Genomic DNA, 22,674 nt, shown 5'->3' with positions numbered 1-22,674 from the left:
ACAGGTAAATATCACAGGTAAATATCCAGCAGCTCCTCCTCGAATGGATTCTTTTCACTCTTCCGGGTTTGGAATGAGGAAATAAATTAATAAATACAGCAGGGCCACTTATATTGAGGTAAATGCGAGACCACATAAAAATATTTTTTTTGCATTCTCACTTGCACAATTTGTATTATATAAGAATAGAAGAGTTTGAAACAACATTTGGGGATTAATTTGTTAATGGACAGTATAAACACAAACAAAAATACAACAATTTAGAATTTTGGTAACAATTTATTTTGATGGTCCCTTTTGAACATTCTGTTGACTAAGTAACTTTGCAACTCTATGTCAACTATCAGTCATTAGAGTATTAGTAGACAGTCTGCTTAATATCTGAGACACTTTATTGTGACGCTCCTCCAACACACATTCTACTCTAATTCTCTAATTCTGTTGCGTCTTCTGTCAAAAAAACAAAGTTTGGTATTAGTGCATTTGAAACGGTTTATGTAAAAATTGTAAACCTTCATGTATGGATATAGGGGAGAGCGGGGCACAAAGTAATGTTTTCACGCTCCTGAAAATATTAGTGCACGCTCCTCAAAATATTAGTGCACGCTCCTGAAAATATTAGTGCACGCTCCTCAAAATATTAGTGCACGGCTGCACGCTTCTGACAATATTAGTGCACGCTCCTCAAAATATTAGTGCATGCTCCTCTGCTTACATAAGGGTAATTAGCCCACATTTCGGCGTTAAACGAAGTTAAGCTCATATTCTAACTGTTCTCTATGCACTATAGTTTATATGTATATTGTGTTATGTCGTGTCGTTTGTTAGCTATGTTTGATATTCTGCAGCCAATGATTTGCCAGAGGTCAAAACAAGCCAATAGCGTTTGAGTAGCCTTTTTTATTATGTTTCTGTTTTACCTTGAGAGTCTTTAAAGCGTATCAAGTTTGCCAAAATGTATGGTAGCATAATAATATTAATAAACTCCTGTGGTGAAGGCAGCAGTAAAATATCAGTTTGCAGAAGCAGTTCTAAACTGGGTAGACTTGAATTTCTTGTGTTAGCCTATATTTCCAAAATTGCACACAAGCATGAAAACATATTAATGTACTTTAAATATTTGTATTATCTTAATGGGCCATGATGAAGCATGTGATAAACAAATATAATGTATTATAACCTTGATTCTTTTCTAAGCAAGATGACTTGTGCCAATAAATATCCCTGTACACCAGACACTTTTATTTTTCACTTTGTTTTGAACATGACAGTGTATACAGGTTTAATAATACAGGTTTGTTGTACATGTCATTTTATTATACATGTTTTATTTGAATATTTGATTGAATGTGTCAGTTGCAAAGGCTGGTCTCACTGGGATTGCATGAGCAGACCAAACCTTGATTTTTCTGGGATCCCATGTTTAAATAAATGTGTTTTTACTAATTATATGTCATATATATGTCATTACTTCTCCTTGTTTGTGAATAAAACTGCAACACATATTATTATATTATAACGATATTATTTTATCCACTAAATAAATGTCATTAAAATGTGAACATTTGAACTGTTATGGAAAGCCTGTAGAATAGAACTAAAACATTTCCTTGTGAATGTACTGCAGGTTTGCTCAATTCACAACTTGACCAGTTTAATATCTCCACATCACCACTGTGTTAAACTGAAATCACGATTCACCGTGCAAAATTATTTAGAATTTTCATGTTTGATCATTTTCAAAACTAAATGCATCGTTTTTTGGGGGAAAAGGCTTGTGAATGTTTTTTGATACTATGAAAAAAATAATAGCACTTCACTTTAGGATTTAATAAAGACACCTTTGTTTACCAACTGAGCAAAGCAATGTAAACATAACAGAACAATCACAGCAGTGTGTGTATATGTCAAATTTCCATACTATTAACAATAATCCTCATACTTTTGCCATTATGTCTTCTCCATAAAGACATTTGTAAATAAACCCCCCATGAGTCATTTATAGGTTTGTGGTTGATCAATTTAACCACTTAGGCCTATAAATCTTTTAACATAATTGTTGTGGTAAGCTTGTAGAATTTAACTAAAACCTTATTAAAGTGCTGCAGGGTTGCTAATTTCACCATCTCACCATGATTCTTCCAACCATATACAGGGGGCATGGCCACCAGTTTGAGAACCACTATTAGGTTAAAATAGCCTATTAATGGACTTATCAATCAATGTCAGTGACATTAGCTATTGACATTAGTGACATTAGTGACGCACATTAGCTATTTTTCTAGTTTCTTCCACCTCGTATGCTGACAGCTGTCTCTTCCCCTTTGTGAATGCAGGCATCTGTAGTGAAGTACAGCAGAATCCTAATGCTATTTTTTTAATCTAGATGAGTTCAGTGGCGCAGTAAGACTGGGGAAAGAAGTGTAGTCGCAGGATAATCACATACAAATATAAGTGTCACTTTCAAACACAGCGTTTAAACACTGGATTTACCTTCACTTTAATGACACTGCTGAACTCTTGCAGGTGTTTTTCACAATCTGTTTTTCGTCTCGCATTAAGCAGATATGATGTTATTTTTCTGCGTTTATGTGATTATCCTGCGACTACACTTCCTTTCCCCAGTCTTACTGCGCCACTGAACACATCTAGATTATAAAAACAATTAAGTTGTTTAAAGTCAACCAAAGATTTAAACATTAAACTAATATTCTCCTGTTAAAGGAAAAAGTAAGTGCAAGTTTAGCTATTTTATGACAGTTGACGTGTCGTGAATTAGGCCTAGATAACGAAAGTAACTTTTAACTTTATCATGTATTTGAGTTTGAGTTCGTCATAATGTCTGTTGAGACGCAAATACTCTATCGATATTACAGCTATGAACAGTTTAACGAACTTACTGTCACATGTGAAGCGATTGCTGATTTTCTATCTTCGGAAATGGCGTCTTTACAGTCATCGGCTGCTTATGCAGTCATTGCTTTCGGTTTCACTTGTGAAACGAGAAAACATCCAGCAGCGCCGCCTCTTCTTCTTCTTCTTCGATTTTATGGCGGGTAGCACCAACAGTAAGGTGCATAATCGCCACCTACTGTATTGGAGTGTGGACCAGAATTTATCCATTTCATAAAAAATAAATAAAAAAAACCTCTAAATTCTCTTAATCAGCTCTGTTCTCTTGATATATATATATATATATATAAAAAACTCTCTAGTCCATAAGTAATTATATTTTTAAGCTTTAATTCGTCCATTCCCATCTTTTTAAGGTTTCATTATCTTGTTCATTAGTATACTTTTGACAAGCACATATAACATGTTCTACTGATTCCTCTTCTTCACAATGCTCACATAATCCTGTTGGATGTTTATTTATTTTTAAGGTTTTATTCAGCATAGTATGTCCAACCCTTAATCTTGTTAAAATATTTTCCTCTTTGGTGCTTCTTTTAGTTATCCTCACTACTCCTACTTCTCGTTGTATTTCATAAAGATGACGTCCTGTATTTACTGTATCCCATTTATGTTGCCACTCTTTCAGTATATGCTTTAATTACTGCTTTTGCTTCATATTTACTGAGTGAAATATTCATGACCTCCTCATTTTCCAAAGCCTGTTTTGCTAAACTATCAACCTTTTCATTATCTTTTATCCCTCTATCCACTGTAGTGCTGTTGCTATTGCCATCATCTCTACTGTGTGAACTGATAAATGATCTGATGTTCTCCTATTAACATAAATGTTTAAGGATGGAATACTGAAAGCAAAACCTGTTCTTCCCGTATTAGGATCTTTAGATCCATCCGTATATACTGGGACAAATGCTTGATATACAGTTTGTAGTCTATCTTCAACAACAGCTACAATGTTTCCAGATTCTTTCATTAACTCTCGCATATCAAAATCTATGAGTACTGCAGGAAACAACCAAGCTGGAGTTATTGATAATGCTACTGTTGGAATATATCTTTTCTGACTTAAAATCATTTCTCAAGCTTCTTTGTCACTATTCCATGCAAAACACTTCCGTTTAGACTTTTCCCTTTCCCAGCACGGAAAGAGTGCCTTTACTGTTGGATGACGGTCTTCTGAATGACCTTGAAGATTTACCCAGTAGTTCATCATTAACTGCTTTCGTCTGATTTGTAATGGCATTTCACCCACTTCTCCCTGAAGAGCAGATACAGGAGTCGTTTTAAAAGCACCACAACAAAGTCTCAAAGCTTGAGCCTGTATGACATCCAACTTCTTCAACAAAGCTTTTGCTGCCGAGTCATAAACAATACTTCCATAGTCTAACACTGATCCTATCAGTGCTATATAAACACTTTTCATTGCAACTCCACTCGCTCCCCATTCTGATCCTCTTAGATATCTCATCACATTTAAAATCTTCTTACACTCAGTGTCAGTCTTTTCAATATGTTCATTCAATGTTCATTTTGCATCAAACCACACACCAAGAAACTTAAAACCTTTAACTTGTTCAATAGTTTGTCCATACATCTTTATTTCTGTATCAATGCCTCTTTTCTGAGTGAACATTATTGTTTTTGTTAAAACCTGAATCCCCATGAATATGACCATTTACTTCAATTGCCTCTTGTATTTTTCCTGTGATATGTTTTTTGGCATCCTTTGGCTAGTGTTACATGATCCCCACTCTTATTCATGCAAATGCTTTTAAACCATTCATGCGCGATAAGACAAGAACATCAGTGAATGTCCTCCTGACACACACACACGGCCCACAGATAGACGCGCGCCAGTATCAAGTTCTCTTTCGCGGTAGAACGAACAACACACATGTATGCCAAAATGAACGCGCTGCCTGTGAATGTCCTGACTGTGACACACAGAAAGACTCGCGCTAATATCGTGCGTGCGCACAAAACAGCACGCCAGAATACAGTTCTCTTTCGAGCTTGAACGAACAATAACACACACAATTATGCCAAAATGTCTTTTTGTGAGTATCTTCATAACATAAGAGCAGTCTTATGAACGTGAAGAGATGTGACTCGAGAGAGAATGAGGCGCGTGTGAGATCCGCGTCTCTGACAGCAGCGGCTGGTCTTAAAGGGACAGTACACAGTAGCCACTAATTATATCTGTCGCTAAAGTTAATCAAAGAACAAAGGGAACAGAGAAAAACACTCACTGCTCTTGACTAAAGAACTTTTTTCTTTAGGCAGAATATCACTAATCTGTGTGCATTTATTTTCCTTGTCCAAGCAAGTTGACTCATGAAACCATTTGTTTATTATATCACATATCGCAATATTGACCTCAATTATCGCAATATGATTTTTTCCCCAAATCGTGCAGCCCTAGTTTCCAGCATGTTGTTGAATGCTTTCTCCCGTGTGTTGCGTGACGCGTCTCAGTCTGGCCGGTACCCACAGTGCTCGCTCATAAATGCGAGCACGCGTAAGAGCACTCGCTTGTAAACTTATTGGTTGCAATCTGAAACATCACCACTAGAGGCCACTAAAAACTACATACAGCACCTTTAATTTTGCATCGAACCACACACCCAGAAACTTAAAACGTTTAACTTGTTCAATAGTTTGTCCATACATCTTTATTTCTGTATCAATGCCTCTTTTCTGAGTGAACATTTTTGTTTTTGTTAAAACCTGAATCCCCATAAACATGACCATTTTTCTACTACTTCAATTGCCTCTTGTATTTTTCCTGTGATGTGATTTATATTCCTTCCCCGTTTCCACAATGCCCCGTCATCAGCAAACAATAAACGCCTCATGTCTCCATGAACTTGAGAAAATACATCATTTATCATAACTGAAAAGAGTATTGGACTTATGACGCGGCCCTGGGGTGTGCCATTTTCTACCATATATCTTCCAGATAAAACTTTCCTAATTCTGACTTGAATAAATCTATCAAATACAAAATCTTTAATCCAATTATAAATTCTACCTGTTATTCCTATCATATTAAGTTTGATCATTAACCCCTCTTTACAAACCATGTCATGTGCCTCTTCGACATCAAAGAAGACTGCCATCACTGACTCCTTATTAACATGAGCTTTCTTAACATCTGTTTCCAAACATATAATGGGGTCCATAGTTCCTCTTCCTCTCCTGAAACCACTCTGATGAGGAGATATAATTCCTCAACTTTCCAAATAAAATGCTATTCTCTCTGTAATCATTCTTTCCATTATCTTTCCTATATGTGAGATCAATCCTATTGGCCGATAATTCTTTGGATTTGACGGGTCCTTTTCCAGGTCCTCTAATAGGAATAATCACTGACTCTTTCCATCCAATAGGTAACTTTCCTTTTACCCAAACTTCATTATAAAAGCCAAACAGTTTTATAGATGCCAAAACACCCAGATGTTTTAACATTATGTAGAAGATTTCATCCTTTCCAGGAGATGTTATTCCAGCTCTTGCTATTGCCCTCTTCATTTCTTCCATAGTGAACAGCGCATCCCTTGTGCTATTAGTTTCCTTCCGCCTCTCAATCCTTCCAGAATAAACTGATTTAGTTAATTCCCTTCCTCTCTTTCCCTCCTCAGTTAGATTATTTGAGCTATGGATTTCAACGAGTGCCTTTGCTGTCATTTCTGCCTTTTCTTCATCCGATATTTCCCCCTCCTTCATAACAGGGTATTTCCATTCTCTCCTGATTCCTCTCATGCTTTTAATCATGTCCCATACCTCTCCCACAGGTGTTGATCCACCTATTTTATCACAAAACTTCTGCCAACTTTGTCATTTTGCGTTCCGTATTATTTTCCTTCACCTTTGCTTGCATTTGCTCATATTTAATTAAATTCTGAAAATTATGAGTTCTTCTTAAAATCCTTAAAGCTTTACTTCTTTCTTTAACTCCAGCACTGCATTCATCTGTCCACCAAGGAACACCTTCCTCTTAATGTGTCCATTACTTTTAGGAATTAACTCATTAGCCGCTTCAAGCAATACTGTTTCCAATTTTGTATTAATCTCTTCAATATCTTCATTTAAATCTATTTTGTCTATTTCACTCTCACAAATAAAACTAAACTTTTCCCAATTAGCACAATCAAATATCCACTTCCCTATTCTTTTCTCTTGTTGTTTATTTTCCTGTAATAATATTCCACAAAAAACTGGATAATGATCACTCCCTACTGATGTTTCATAATCTACATCCCACTCACATATCCCTGCTAAATTATTTGACACCAAAGTTAAATCCAATACTGCCATATTCCCAGTGTGTACATCCAGTCTGGTCCTTTTCCCATCATTTAAACCAGTGATCTCAAACTCAATTCCTGGAGGGCCACAGCTCTGCACAGTTTTGCTCCAACCCTAATCAAACACACCTGATCCAGCTAATCAAGTCTTCAGGATTACTAGAAACTTCCTTGCAGGTGTGAGTTGGAGCTGGTTGGAGCTAAACTGTGCAGAGCTGTGGCCCTCCAGGAATTGAGTTTGAGACCACTGATTTAAACAAACCAATTCCTTTTCCTCTAACAGTTGTTCGATCACCCCTCCATTTACATCTGTTTTTGTTCCTCCCCATAATGTACGATGTGCATTAAAATCCCCACAAATCACTCTCTTATTTCCATCCATTCCTTCAATTTGCATTAACCCATTCAGAACTAATTTCATACAAGGATTATAATAATTAATAATTATGAGCTCTCCTTCCTTCGTCAAGATCTCTATGACTATGTATTCATGCTCATTTCCTATTCCTATCTCTCTAAATGCAATATCTTCTCTAAAAAATGTTACACACGCACCCCTACTCCTTCCTCCTATCACACCTAACACAATCATATCCACCGTCTAAAATCTAAATTTGGTCTCAACCATGTCTCCTGATCACAAATAACACTGGGTTTTCTAGCTAGCTCTTCTATATATATATTTTTAATTCTTGTCCATTGGCCAACAAACTTCTAGCATTCCACAAGAGGATCATTATTAGTATTATCCAACCCATGGTTGATCCTGGCTTGCCTGAGCACTGAGATCATGTCTTACTTCCTCCCATGTCAGTCCACTGATATTTAGATGATGAACTGCAGCTTTCACAATTATTTGTATTCTTTCTGTTTTAGATTTAATCTCCATTGTGGCATTAACTACCCCTGCAATGAAAACAACTAGTTTCTTAAAGTCAACCAATACCTTTTCTTTATTTACCTCTTCTATTTCTTTTGAGGTTTGATTCTCCACTCTGTTTCTTTCATTTCTTCCTTCTCTTGGATTCACCGTCCTCACAGCTTCTGCGTATGTAATCTTGTTCTGAGTTCTTACCTGTTGTATTTCCCTTTCCTTTTTTATCACTTCACACTCCCCATAAGCCACACTGTGATTCCCCCCACAGTTACAACATTTTGGCTGTTCATGATTACATTGCCCATATTCATGATCTTCTCCACACCTGGCACATCTCCTTCTGCCTTTACCTTGGCTGTATGTCCAAATCTTCGGCAGTTGTAACACTTCATTGGCTTTGGAGTGTATTCTCTAAACATTATTGCTCAAAAATCCCAATGGCACTTTTTTTGGGTAGGAATTAATCTTCAAAATCAAGTATAACATACTCACTGTCTTTTCTCACCCCTCTCGACTTATTTGTTTCCTTCGAGCACCTTTCAGAGTTCCTCCTTTTAAGTTTGATTTAATTTCATCCATTGAGACTCCTACCGGGACTCCCCAAATCACTCCTTTACTCCACTTACTTTCCCTTTCCACACGACTTGTATTTATTACTTTAAATTGTCCTATTTCCTTCATTCCTCCAGCCGTCTCCCTCTGCTCTTCATTTCTACAAACAATCAGCAGATATCCATCTCTCAAAACCTTTGCCATATGTGTAGCAGATTGGGAATTTCCCTTTGTTTCTCCCCCTGGTGGAGAACTGAATTATCTGCCCAGTAAATTTAGTGGTGTCAGGTAACCATCTGGTGACTAATTACCATGATTGCACTCTAAATAAAAATGCAGCATTCAAATGGCTGGGGATGTTACTTTTTGCATCCTGGTTGCCTGTTCCTAGTGGAGTCGTGTGGTTCGGGGCATTTAGTCTGCTCATTGCGTGATCAGGTATGTGAATGAGCGGAATATAATGTGATTTTATAATATTAGTGTGTAATTTTAAAGTTTGTGTCCTGCAGTCACTACACAATTTGAGTGCAGCGAGAACCTGTACAGTCGTGTTAGAATCATTGAAAACGCAGTGAGTATGATCTCTTTTCTGGTGGATCGTTTCATGTTTATAAAAAAAGTTAATTTCACTGCTGTGTGTGCGTTTTGTTTCTATTTTGAATGTTTTATTTTCATTAATGTCTTTGTTTTGTGGTATTTTCTTTTATTAGTAATTGTTATAATCTGTATGATTTGATTTTCTTTCTTTGTTTATATAATTTGTAATTAATGTAAGCGCTCGGGTCTCCTGTGGCCAATGGTAAAAAGGGTACTTTGCCCACCTCTCTTTTTGGGGGTATTGTGTTTAACACTTGAGTGTGAGTTTCTCATTCCCTTTCTAGTGTGCAACACCAGTGTGAGTGGTTGGTTGTAGTGAGCGATTACTGTTTGAGGTGGGGCAGGATTCTTTTTCCCTGTTAGTGTCTTTTGACGACCCAAGTGCTGCCCGTAGTCTTTAAATCTTTTCTCTTCTTTATTTTAAGTACTTTTTTTGGTATGTGTCGGTAATGTAAGAGGTAAATGTATTGAAGGTACTTATTAGTGACTGTCATGTGCAAGAACCTTTTTCTGGAATGTGTCAGTAATGTAAGAGGTAAATGTATTGAATGTACTTCAATTAGTGACTGTCATGTGCAATAAAACAAAAATTGTTTTAATTTGCAGAGCTGTCTCAGTCCTCTCTGGAAAGAACGAACCTGGAGTTTAGATTTTCTGAGTACTAGTATATCCTGGGGTGAAAGTCCCTATAGGTGGCGTAGTTGGCTACTGTTAAGACTTTGAGTATCTTCATGTGAGCTTTTGCTTATCTTAGTTCTCATCTTGCTCTCCGCCTCACCATCATGCCACATATGTATGTCTCCAATCTGGTTTCGCAAAATAGTTGTGTGTTTCACTGGACTCATTGATATTCCCTTCTCCTCACCAAATCTCAATATCATTTTCAATTTCAAACCTTGATCATTCTCCTTGATCATTCTCCACTCCTCTTTCAAAACTTCGATTACGCCTGGTTTTCTTTTGCTCTAATCTCTTCAAAATTATTTTCTCTTTTCTCCCTCATTCTTCCGCTTCCTTGACTTGTTTCCATACTATCATCACTATCCACTATATCAGAATCTCCTCACTCTGGTCCATTCACAACACAGCTGTGCTTACCAGCCACTGCTTTTTTCTTTTCATGACTTTCCCATTCTTATTATTTTTCCGCTTTTCCGACCACCAGTTGATAAACATGCTTTTCTTCCAAGATCATCTGTTAAATTTTCTCAATATCTCTGTTGAGATCTTCAGAGATTTGTCTTTTCTCTTCAGTTGATTTCATCTTAGACTTCCATAGTAGGAAAAAAAAATACTATGGAAGTCTGTTTCCAGTTAATTGTCTGGTTATTGACATTCTTCAAAATATCTTCCTTTGTGTTCAGCAGAAGAAAGAAATTCATACAGGTTTGAAACAACTTGAGGCTGAGTAAATGATGACATTTTCATTTTGAAGTGAACTATCCCTTTAAATGAATAAACCTGTGTGGTATGTAAAAAATCCAACTTGCAAATTGTTAACTCAGTTTAAAATTTTAAGTTGAGTGGGCAAATTTTTTACTGCAATGTTGAGTTTACTTATAAAAACTATTTAACTGCAAGTGCACTACTATTTTGTCCAATGAACACAAACAATTAAGTTGAGAAAACTTAATATTTTGATTTCATAGTTCGAACGTTTAACTTCCCGTCATCGCGCATGCGCAGTCTGTCTCGCTGTACGTTACTTGGGGTTTCCTCCTCCAACCACGCTATCGAAGGGACTGGATTTCATCTGATTGCGGTAAGTTTTCTTTAAGCTTTATTAATGAAAATAGGCTATAAATTGCACACATATGTTGATAAAATATAGTATTATGTTAAAAGATATATTTTGTGGTGACGATAAGTTTCTATTGTTAGAGATTATCCACGTAGCACATTGCTAATTAACGTGCTAACGTTACCCAGACTATAACGTTAGAGTGAGGAAACATGCTTGAAAAAGAAGGACAAGGACGTGCATGGTGTTTAAAAGATGTTAAAAATGTTAAGCTCAGTAAGTCGTGAATAAAGACTTAAATGCGGTGCTTGCGCTGATTGAGAGACAGAAAGCCGCTTCTCTCGGACTCGGACAGAATCTGAGTGCGAATTCAGCTATCTTTCGTGGCGTATTGCGATTTAATAATGACATACACATACAATTATGTCAATAACAAAAAACAAAACAAAAAAAGTATTCAAGGAAACACAGTCGGCAATGTCTTAAGTGAACATAACCAATTTGGTGAAACCTAGATGTTTCAGTATTAGATCCATGGGCTCTTAAAGTGACCGCAGTCCGTTCAATTTAATTTCAAGTTTATTTGTCACGTATACAAATTTCAGTTACAATTTGTACATGCTTAGGTTGAGGCTCAGTCATTCTACAGTAGTGCAATATAATTAAATACAATACAATTTAGAGGAAAAATTGTATAATAGAAGCCTATGCAAAACTAATGTGTTATGTTAAAAATATGTATGTTAGCTTTGCATATCAAATAATAGAATGGGTAGTATGTGTGCGGTATGTTTTAAAGTGAATAGGATAAAAATATTGTGTATCCTTAAACAAATATTAGGCTAAATCCTTAATGTTAATCAATTAACAAAAGACAAAATCGCTGTAAATACAGTGAAAACTATGCATTGATTCTTTTTCACATTTGAATATTCATTTTCTGTATTATTTTTGCTACATGTTAAATTAACCTACTGTAACTGATTTTTTTGTTGTTGTTTTGTTTAATAAAATTATGTATCTTTGTTCTGTTGTATTTGTCCTTTTTAGACTAAAGAACATCAGTGCAGTGACAAGATCCTTGGATGTGCTAAAACAGTGGCCTTTATTGATCAGGTGAGTTGAACTGAATTTACTTACTGTTTCTTACTGTTTCAACAAGGTTTTTTTTTTTTTTTTTTTCCTTTCAGGGTCTCTGCTCTCTGCTGAGTATTACAGTATCACACAAACTGATCCGAAGAGCACCTTTTTCTCTTAGTTAAATGAATACACATCTAGTTGTACAGAGCAAGTGGTGGAGATGAAGATCCTCACTTGATCATCAAGTAATTATTTTGCATGTGATCATATCTCTGGTTAAAGGCTGAATGGTGCCATCTCTTTTTCAAGGTAATTCCCATGCTTCACTTTGTATATAACTTGTTCCGTATTTGTTTTTCTGTCTTTCAGACACAGAAACTCCAATGTGCTTCCTCAAAGAAAGTCTACAACTCTTAAAGGTCTGCCTTTGTTTATGAGGGAAAAGTCTGGAAACATCCTGAAGACTTGCCTGGTAAGAAGATCATCAGCATATACACTCACACCTGATATATTTCACCTATTTACCAGATGCTGTTAAGAGATAGGTTTTGTGTGATATACAAAACTTATCATCAACAGACAAAGTCATGGTAAAAATTACTTTATTAAATAATTGTAGTTGAAACTTTCTCAGTGATCAGTTTGACTTCATCTGATAGCACAAATTCAACAAGTTGTTATTTTACCAAAGCAAAGACAGTGGAAAATTACTGCTTCACAACACTGTCCGGAGACATTCCCTCTGATATCTAACCTGTTAAAACAATACAGTGCACAATCATAAGGTTAAACAGTAATGTAGCAATAGCAGAGTAAATAAAATTAATATAATATGAAAGAATATGAATAGGCTATAGGAGATATAAACAAGAAAAGGCAGCATGAAAGTAATCCATGTGACTTTAGTGATTTAAACCAATCTTCACTGATGCAATATGACCAGTTTTAGGTGATGAACAGAATGTGTGCCTTAATACATGTACGATTTTGGGTGACCTAAAATAACTAAACTAAAAAAAGCATTAAATCAGAATGGCCGTGGATTCTGCTGTGGACGAGTGCCACAGGCAATCACATCAATGCTGATATGGCATTGTTTGGAGTTGGGAAAATGTTTTCCGTTTATCAGTTTTAGCTCTATGGCTGAATTTGAACATGCTTAAAAAACATGACCACCTTTACTTTTCAAGTGAAGTTACATGAGCAGACCTTTAGGAACACTCTGTGGTCTAACATAATTCAATAAAATAAAAAAATGACCCTAATTTTATGCTGATTTATTTTCTACTGCAGGACACAGAGCCAGAAGACATTCACAAGGGGAGAAGATGAGGACCTTAACTATCGTTGAAGATGATGTTGCCACTATCCACTCAAACCCAAATATAAGGTGCCTCTCTGTAGTACTATAAGAGCAGTTTGGGCCAGATAATGTGCAAGACCTTTGCCACAGTTGTTACTCTCCTCTTTGGCTTGATTTATGGCCCCAATGTTAACTATTCTAAAGCATTAGAATACACCAGTAGTAACTGGTTAAGAAAAAAATTGTTTAGTTTGTTTAGAAAAAAAACGTTTATTTATCTTGACCTAAAGTGCTCCGCAAGGCAGATTTTTTTTTTTTTGCATAGTCCTTCAAAAGATTGTCCAAGTAGCTGCAATCCATATGGATAATTGTAAGGTTGAGCATTTATTTATTCCAGTTTGTACTCTAATTTTGTGCATAGTCTTTTTTTTTTTTTTTTTTTTTATAAATCTTGAAGAGTGGAATAGAACTTCATCACCTTAAAATATGTGTACCTAATGCAAATAGAAAATGTGTTGTTTTGCAGAATATTTGTCAATAAATAAGTTCTGTAATGATAGCAATGTCTTTTGTATTGTGTTGTATTTACAGTATGGTTTACTCCCTGCATTTGGATTCTTAATGTGAAGGCTATACAAGTATCTGGGTGAGATATTTGAAAAAGTTGAATCAACTTAAAAAAGTAAAAAAGTTGAATCAACTTAAAAAAGTAAAAAATTGAATCAACTTAAAAAAGTGAAGCAACCAGCTGCAAAGCTTTTTTGAGTTTACTGAACTTCAGGACCTCTGTAGTTGTGCTTACTCGTTTCTTTGAGTTGGACTGGTAGTTGGATGAACTTCGACCACTGAAGTTGAGTAAACTCAAAAATGCTTTGCAGCTGGTTGCTTCACTTTTTTAAGTTTACTCAACTTTTTATTTTTTACAGTGTAGATGTCTTAAGGTTGTAATGGTGGTGCAGTCATGTAACTTCTAACACATCGAGGAGGATATGGAAGCCCATTTTTGCCATATAAGAAAAAAAAAACATGCTCTGGTAAGTCATAATTATGACACAGAAAGTTGAATTTATGACATACTAAGTCATAATTATGAGATGAAGTTTAAATTATTACTTAAAATGTAAAAAAGTGAAAATTATGAAATTAAAGGGATAGTTCACCCAAAAATGAAAATTAGCCCATGATTTACTCACCCTCAAGCCATCCTAGATGTATATGACATGTATATAAGTTATATATATATATATATATATATATATATATATATATATATATATATATATATATATATATATATATATATATATATATATATATATATATATATATAAAAATGTCCAAGCTTTATAATGGCAGCGAATGGCCGTTTCTGTTTTGAAGTCCATCAAAGTCCATCTATCCATGATAAAAGTGCTCCAAATAAAGGCCTTCTGAAGTGAAGCCATGTGTTTGTGTATGAAAAATACCCATATTTAAATTGTATTGACTAAAATGCTTCCGTCAGACGGCCTAGTAAATCTATGCGTACGGCGTCTGCCGGAAACTACTTACATTAGTCAAAAGTACCATTTAATTAATAAGGTGCTAAAAATCTTGCCTCAAATAGAGTACTTTAAACTGCACAGTTTAACAGCCTCAATAACCAACCGTTGTAACTGATTAAAGGCGTTATAATGTTTCACAGCGTTAATGTTCACTGTGATTTCAATTTATGAGTAAAGTAAAGCCTGTGGTAAACATAACTTGATGATGCTTTGATGTTTTGTTGTACAAAGTATTATGATTCAATTATGTTACATTTAACATAGAAAATAAAGGTTTAAAAATAGGCTTTTTTTTGTTGTGACGTCATTTTCATCAGCTTTACACAAAAAGGACTGTCCTCCTACAAAAACGACCATAAAGGTCGTATGTGCAAGCAGCTTATTACGACCTATACTTATGTTTTAAAGTTAAACACCCTCTAGCGCTCCTTTTAATAACGACGGTGTCGTGTGTCATGAAATGGCGTTTGACCGTCATTACCAATCAAAATAGTATTTGTTTTATCACTGTATTTACTCGAGATTAATACAGAAAACTGAGATGTGTAATTAAAATTTATTTAGGATATATTTTAAATGTATTTGATGTGCTTTTCTTCTTCAAAAAGCCGTATTGGAAAGTAAAGAACCACATCAAAATAATTAAACTCTTATCATTTTTTTTAAATAACTTACAATAAACCTTTTGTAACAAAGTAAAAAAAAAAAAAAAAAAAACGATAAATGTTTTAAAAGCACTAAAACCGTGACATATAATCAAGTAGTGATTTTAAAACATTTTCAGCGTTTTTATAGATAGATTTATTTATTTTTTTTAGTTAAATTGCTACAGTTTTTAACAATATCACCATTTGACCACGTTCTTATGGCGCTGGATAAATAAATAAAAAATCGATGAACCAAGAGGAAGAAGAAGAAAAGGAGGGAGGCGTGGCGTGGCCAGGTTTTTCCTGACAGTCCCAGTGCAAGGTCGGTAGTAGTTAAGGTGTGAATTTTAAGTATGCTGTTGTTTTTTATATATTTATAAGTAGTTGTGTGTGTTTTTTGTAATTTATGTGGAACTAAATGAGTGCATTTTGACGTCTGGGTTACAAATCAGTTGCGATTGGCATTTTACTCATTAAGAAAGTAACTGTTACGTTATTTCATTGCTAACGTTACCTACTATCTAGCTAGCTTCATCGCTAGCAGCATGTTGCTATTTCACATGCACAATCTGCAATTTCTGTCATATTGCCACAAATAACTTCAGCCTAACGTATCCCAAACTGTAACGTTAAATGTTTTCTCTTTAGAGAAAAAGGTAGTTTCAGCATTATACAAGTAGCATCAGGTCACAACAGTTTTACAGCTATCCAAATTATTTAAATTCAGGGTATCAATTCAGCTAGGTATATAACATTTTAAAGAATTTAAAAAAATATAAAAAATGCAGTAATGGCAAAACCGGTTGATGGAATCCAGTTCAGATTCATTGTTATTGCCTATTTTAGATTATAGCCACAAGTCAAGTCACCTTTATTTATATAGTGCTTTTTACAATACAGATTGTTTCAAATCAGCTTGGAAAAAAACAAACAAAAAAACATATTAATTTAGTTAATGAAAACAGTGATGTCGTCATCCAGCTCAGTTCAGTTCTCATATAATGGTGCCAATGCAGGCAGATCAATAATATTGTTGAAAAAGAAAATGCCTCTGCAAATGCTTCCCCCAAATGTATCATTTAGTTTTTACTTTCAGACTAAAAAGAAAAAAAAAAGGGAACTGAAGTCTCCAATGTTTCCTGGAGGAAGAGAGACCAGCATCCCACCACAACGTGTTCAGAAGAGTCGATCTGGTCAGTGAAATACACTGCATACTGTTGTTCACAAGTGTCTAAGCTTTTGGTCAGCAGTGATGTTTTCTATATCATTACATGTTGTGTTTGCAGTTAAAGCTGCCGGCACTAGGGAGATCTCAGAGGTCGAGGAGGTGCAAATTAATGATATTCCGCAAGAGGGACCAAGTCTTGGTAAGCATATTGAATTGAAAGCCTAAATAATTTCAGCTTTTTATATTTAAATGTAAAATGTCACATATAGGCAACTGTAAAAGTATGTAATTCCCATTTACATCATGCATATGAAGTGACAAAGCCATATAAGAAATTGCTAATTTGCTAACTGTCTTTTTCCTTATTATTATTATTATTTATTTTTTATTAATTTAGATCAACATCTTCAGAGGCTAAAAAACCTGCTAACTTCTGTCACTGTCTCTGCATCAGTGGAAGTAGAAGAGACACCCAGCATGTCTGCATGGACCAAAAGACAGGTCATCTCTGAAAAGAAATTCAGGGCTGCAATGCCAGAGATCTTGAACTGCATGTCGGCTGCAGAGACAGTTACCCAGCATTGCTGTCAACAATGCAGAACTGTTGATGCTGTTGTCCGGTGCTTTGATCAGATCTGCCAGGATAAATGTTTTAAATTTTGCCTTGGTACTAAATTAAAGCATCCTAATTGCGACTATTAGTAAGACAGTTATTCAATATGATTTATGCAAAACTAACAGCACAAAATGGCAATTAGGGTATCATAAAATGTTCTGATTTATTCAATAAACATTCATTCTATAACAGGATGACTGTGCCAAAGCGTGAACATGGCCTTGTTATGCACGCTGATTCAGACAAGTTAGAAAACATTGAGAATGCAGTACTTACCGTGTCTGATGATTTGTTGGGATTTGAATGAGAGTTGGAGCTGTGCAGAGAGCTGTTGTTATTAGAGTCCTCTTAAGGGGAAATACTGGTCCCTAAAAGAAGAATATTGCCTGTAATCATATGACAAATCAGTTTAAGTTCTTCCTAAAAACTAGTGAAGGACAATGCAAATCTAAGTGTTATTACCACTTCCGGTTGGTTAAAACAACTCACCTAAAACATTCTACCGTCATCTACTACGCAACTATAAAGCTTCACAGACAATATCCCATAATTCATTGCCGTTTTTCCACTTACAGCAAAATCAAGCATCTATATCAATGACTCTTATAGCACTTCAGCTTTTCATAGTTCGATGCCGAGACAAACACTTCTATGCCATCCTATCAATTCCTGCTTATTTTGATTCATTAGAGTCATTTCAGCTTGAACTGCACCAACACGTTTACACTGCTAAGAAATACAAGCTCTCTAAGACGCATCTAGCAAGTGTTCATGCAGCATGATTTCAATGCTAAAAAAAAGAGGAGATACAGAAAGTCACATTGTAAAGCGATGAACAAATCAAGTGGTGACTATCAACGGTATGTCTTGTCACTTTCTTCTACCTTTTTATATCCGACCAGATGAAGTCAAGCATAATAATGGCTTACTATATTCTTTTGTCCTGTGCTGTACAAATACTGGTCAAATAGTAAACACATGTTTGTTTTAAGGTCCACACAACCTGTGTCTGCCGTGTATAAGCTGTCCACTTTGTTCTTCCAGATGGACTCCTGGGATTAGTGACTTGCTTCAATACAGAGACTGGCCAGCAACCACCAGCTGCCAAATGCTGTTTAAGTTTGATCTGTTCACATCATTTGAGCAGATGAAATTAGCCAGCCCAGCTTTATCCCAACAAGCATTTCTCAGAGTGCTTGGACATCGATGTCTTTGCGCTGGTCGGGTAAGGGCTGTTTTTATTTCCAAAGTGTTTGAATTCCAGACTTCAAAATCTTTTATTAACCAAAATAATACCATCCTTCTTTCCAGACGGGTAGTGTTTGTGGCGATACCTTCTTCCACAGAGTCTTTCGGGAGTTTGCCTTCTGCAATTTTAAGAAAGAAGATCTGTGCCTGATGGAGCCTTTAAATGCCCAGCATTCACACCAGACACGCTGGCTATATCTGCAGACGCTAATAGAAAACATCACCGGCTCAAGAAATCCAAAGGGGAAGTGTAATCTTTCTTTCTTTTCTTTTTTAATTTGGATATAGGGTGGTGCAGTGGTGTTTGTGTGTCCATGCTGCATCTCTCCGGTCACCCAGTGCTAGATGCGATGGGCTCTAGACCCCCCATGCCATGACCCTCTGAAGGAAAAGCAAGTATAGCTATTGGTTGAATGGACTGATAGTTATTTATAGAGAAACTGTACTTTAACTTATTTCTGTAAAAAATAACAATCATTTTGTGGCATCTAAACATATTTCTTTAACATACTTTTCTTTGGCTCTAGTCATTATATAATTATACTTTTATTTGAAATTCATGGAAAGTAACAAAATGTGTCAAATGTGTGATTGCTTCACATTCAAACGTAAATGCTTTTACAATTTAAAGAGTGTTTTGAGAGATATAGCACTGTTTTAAACAAGCTTGTTATATTACAGTTCTATGACAGCAATCTGGTAAATTGTTCAGGAACTTTTTCTCCCTTCTGTCGCCTGAAGACACAAACACAAATAAAGATTTAGTTATTTATTTTTGTGCTTTAAACAGTATGTTTTTTATTTCTTACACAAGTTAATTCCACATTACAGCATTCATTTCCACAGGACAAATACAAGCTGATACTCTAAACACAGTGTTCCAGATCAAATGTGATTCATACAGGCTAAAATGTGTGGCACCTTTATGGTTAATTGTCATATTAATTTAGGTAAATGCAACATTTAATCATTATTATGTAATTGTGTTGGCGCTGAATTCCTCTTATTTAACAGGACAGACGAACCATCTCTTTTTGATGGACTGTTCATCGCACAAGATGCCAAAGTATCTGCCTTTGTTGACCACATTAGAAGCCAGATGTTAAGTGTAAGGATTTCTTTAACTCTTTTTAATTGAATGTTTTCTTGTCCTGGGATTACATGGAACATATTGTTTCTACTTTCAGAGGACAGGTCATGATGTCTGCGGACCGGCAACATTTCCAGCAGGCAGAGAAATAGCACAGAAGTCCAGGGCCAAGGTGGATGAAGAGGGCCTTGAAATAGCTGTGTGCAGACATGAGTCTCGCTGCAAGGCTTGAGCCTCTACCGTGGTGAAATATATGCCGACCCAATGTTCCTGCAGAAGGAGCGGCACACGCTGCAAATGACACACTCTTTTGTATGGACATTGCTTGCAGGGAGATAGCCATTGCCAAATGATAACTGACGTTTTTACTGATGTTTTACCTTTATTAATATATGCCATGCATGGGAATAACACCATGACTAGCTAAAAATCACACATTTTTTATATTCTGGAATTAGAAAATGAATATGGCTACTACCTTATCAGTACTGATATGAGAAATTACCATACATATGACTACATACTGTAGTGTTACAGGAATTGTACTAGTCACTTAGATCCTGGTTTGTCTCCTTACCAGTTTTGGCAGTTTCCCCTTTACAGGCACTGGCCTTATTTGGAAAAGATGGCAGAAAAGTTATCCGATCTCCAACCACTTCCCATGATGAAGCCTTTTCTATCTGTAATGCATGCCAAGGCTCACACTGGCAAATGTGAGGTACTGTGTGTGAGTTAAGTGTACGTTTGAATGTTTTAATGAAACATCCTTACAGCATCAGAAAAATGTAGCTTGATTATTATCTCGGTAAATATGCACGTTTCATAAGTCAGAAGTAGTAAACATTATTGAAATACTTTAATGCAGTGGTTTTCAGACCTGTCCTGGAGGACCCCAGCACTGCATTGTGTACAGTATGTCTCCCTTATCTGACACACACAACTCAGGTCTTGCAGTCTCTACTAATGAGCTGATGAGTTAAAGGTAGGGTAGGTCAGAATTGTCTGAAAAAACTTTTATTCAAATTTGTTTAAACTGTCTTTATATACCAATACATAATTAAAATGCAAGTACTCTGAAATAGAGAGTATAAAAAATTGAGTGATTCTAGTGTATTTAATCTTCAATAAACACAGCTCATTAATTCCATTCACTCCCACCTAAAAACGGGTGCGCGACTGCGCGCACGTAGTCAGAGCCAGTAATAGCGGCGGTAGTCATGGCGACGGAGAGTGACAGTCGCGCAAGCCAATCACTTGTTTCGTCCTGGTAGGAATTAATGAGCTGTGTTTTTTGAAGATTAAAAACACTATAGTCACTCGATTTTTATACTCTCTTTTTTAAAGTACTTACATTTTAATTATGTATTGGTATATAAAGACAGTTTAAGCCAATTTGAAAAAAAGTTCTTTCGACAATTCTTACCCAACCTTTAAATCAAGTGTGTCATATAAGTGAGATATACAAAATGTGTAGTGCTGGGTATCCTCAAGGACAAGTTTAAAACCACTTATTTAGTGTTTGTGTGTTGGGTGTGTGTGTGTGTGTGTGTGTGTGTGTGTGTGTGTGTATATATGCTTATGAACTTTTTAAACATAGTTAACATTACTATCAGTGATCACACTGTTACAACAGTACTGGTCATTCTGGTTTAATATGTGTGTGTGTGTGTGTGTGTTTAATAGCAGGGTTGTTTGCAGGATATGCTTCCTGATCCCGTCCAAAAGTTCTGACTGCACAATTGCAGTTGTGAAAGCTTTTCTTTCATTGTTATCCTACCTCAAAACATTTTATATTTTCAAATATTAAACATATCAAAATTTGCTCATGGCACCAAATTCAATTGATGATACACAAACTAATAAATAAGATTTGAATGATAAAGGTCTTGGTCTTCTTCTTGGGAGCAGGTTAGGTGGGGCGGGAGAAGCCAGGAGGGTGCAGGAAACACTGTTGGTGAAGAGCTGGAACAGGCCAATAGCTTCCTTTCAAGGGCAGCTCTTACTACTTCTTGCTTGATTCCTGTTTGAAAGAACAGCACAGAAAAAACATTTTTGGACATTTTGGACACAACTGGAATTTTTCATATTTTGCCCATTTTTGGCTTATTTACTCATTTTTACCAGTTTTATATCTCCACTGAGAGATGATAAACAAAACAATTCAAAACAGTGGCAGTTATTTCAGTTGATTGTTTACATTCCAAATCAATGATGGCCAGCGCATCATCTTGGCCCCGCCCCTTCATCTACCCTCAGAAGAGCTCTGAGGCCTCCAGGCTGATGCTCAGACACAAGCAGATGAAGGAGAGGCCCGACACACTGTTTGCTGAACAACAGGACCACAGTGCCATGAACAACCTGCTCTTTTACACCGAACACAGCCCTTTATGGCACACTGCCTTCTGTCAACATCTCAGCTTTACCAAGAAAAGAGGCATCTGTAAAGGCAGACAGATCTTAGCATTTGAAGATGCTGAAAAAAATGATGAAACAAGATTTTTGACCCTGAATTGTATTTAAAATGGCACTGTCATGGTCCAGGGATCAGAGTCTGCTCTCAAGGTCTTCACTGAAGATTTTGAATTAATAAAAAAGCTGGCACTGTCTGATGAAGTGGACAAGAATGCGAACATTGTTCCCTCCCCTGGAAAATCAGACCAAAAGACGACAGTGACTTCAGCAACTGTGATCCCATCTCCAATGTCAAGAATGAAAGACAACTTTTCACTTCTGGAAGCAGAAGTAGTGGAGATGAAAAAATTAATGCTATCCCACCTGAAAGACAACATGGAACAAGTGACAATCGACATAAAGAACTTAAAACAAGAAGTTGAATCTCTGCAGAGACACAGAGAAGAAATGACAGAAGAACTTCAGAAAACTAAAGATGAACTGAGGGAAGTAAAATCAACTTTAGGAAGACAACTAACAGACGTTAGAAAAGAAATGCAGGAGGAGTTATCGGCCTTGAAGTCAGTACTCCACACCAAA

At 36.0% G+C, this 22,674-nt stretch overlaps 1 protein-coding gene across 8 annotated transcripts in view; it reads right to left on the bottom strand.

Annotated features, from left to right (window-relative positions):
• Positions 1-2,994, bottom strand: part of LOC308688027 (protein NLRC3-like) — a 91,950-nt gene extending 88,956 nt beyond the window's left edge. For all 8 annotated transcript variants that reach the window (XR_014029815.1, XR_014029816.1, XM_081360857.1 and 5 more), the window contains exon 1: positions 2,901-2,994. The gene's annotated coding sequence lies outside the window, so the exon portion shown is untranslated. The remainder of the gene's footprint in view (positions 1-2,900) is intronic.
• Between the last annotated feature and the right edge of the window lie 19,680 nt (positions 2,995-22,674).

The sequence above is a fragment of the Scardinius erythrophthalmus genome (assembly GCF_964197995.2).
Source record: "Scardinius erythrophthalmus genome assembly, chromosome: 1".
In the NCBI taxonomy this organism is placed as follows: domain Eukaryota; kingdom Metazoa; phylum Chordata; class Actinopteri; order Cypriniformes; family Leuciscidae; genus Scardinius; species Scardinius erythrophthalmus.
This window is presented reverse-complemented; position numbering and strand designations above follow the sequence as displayed.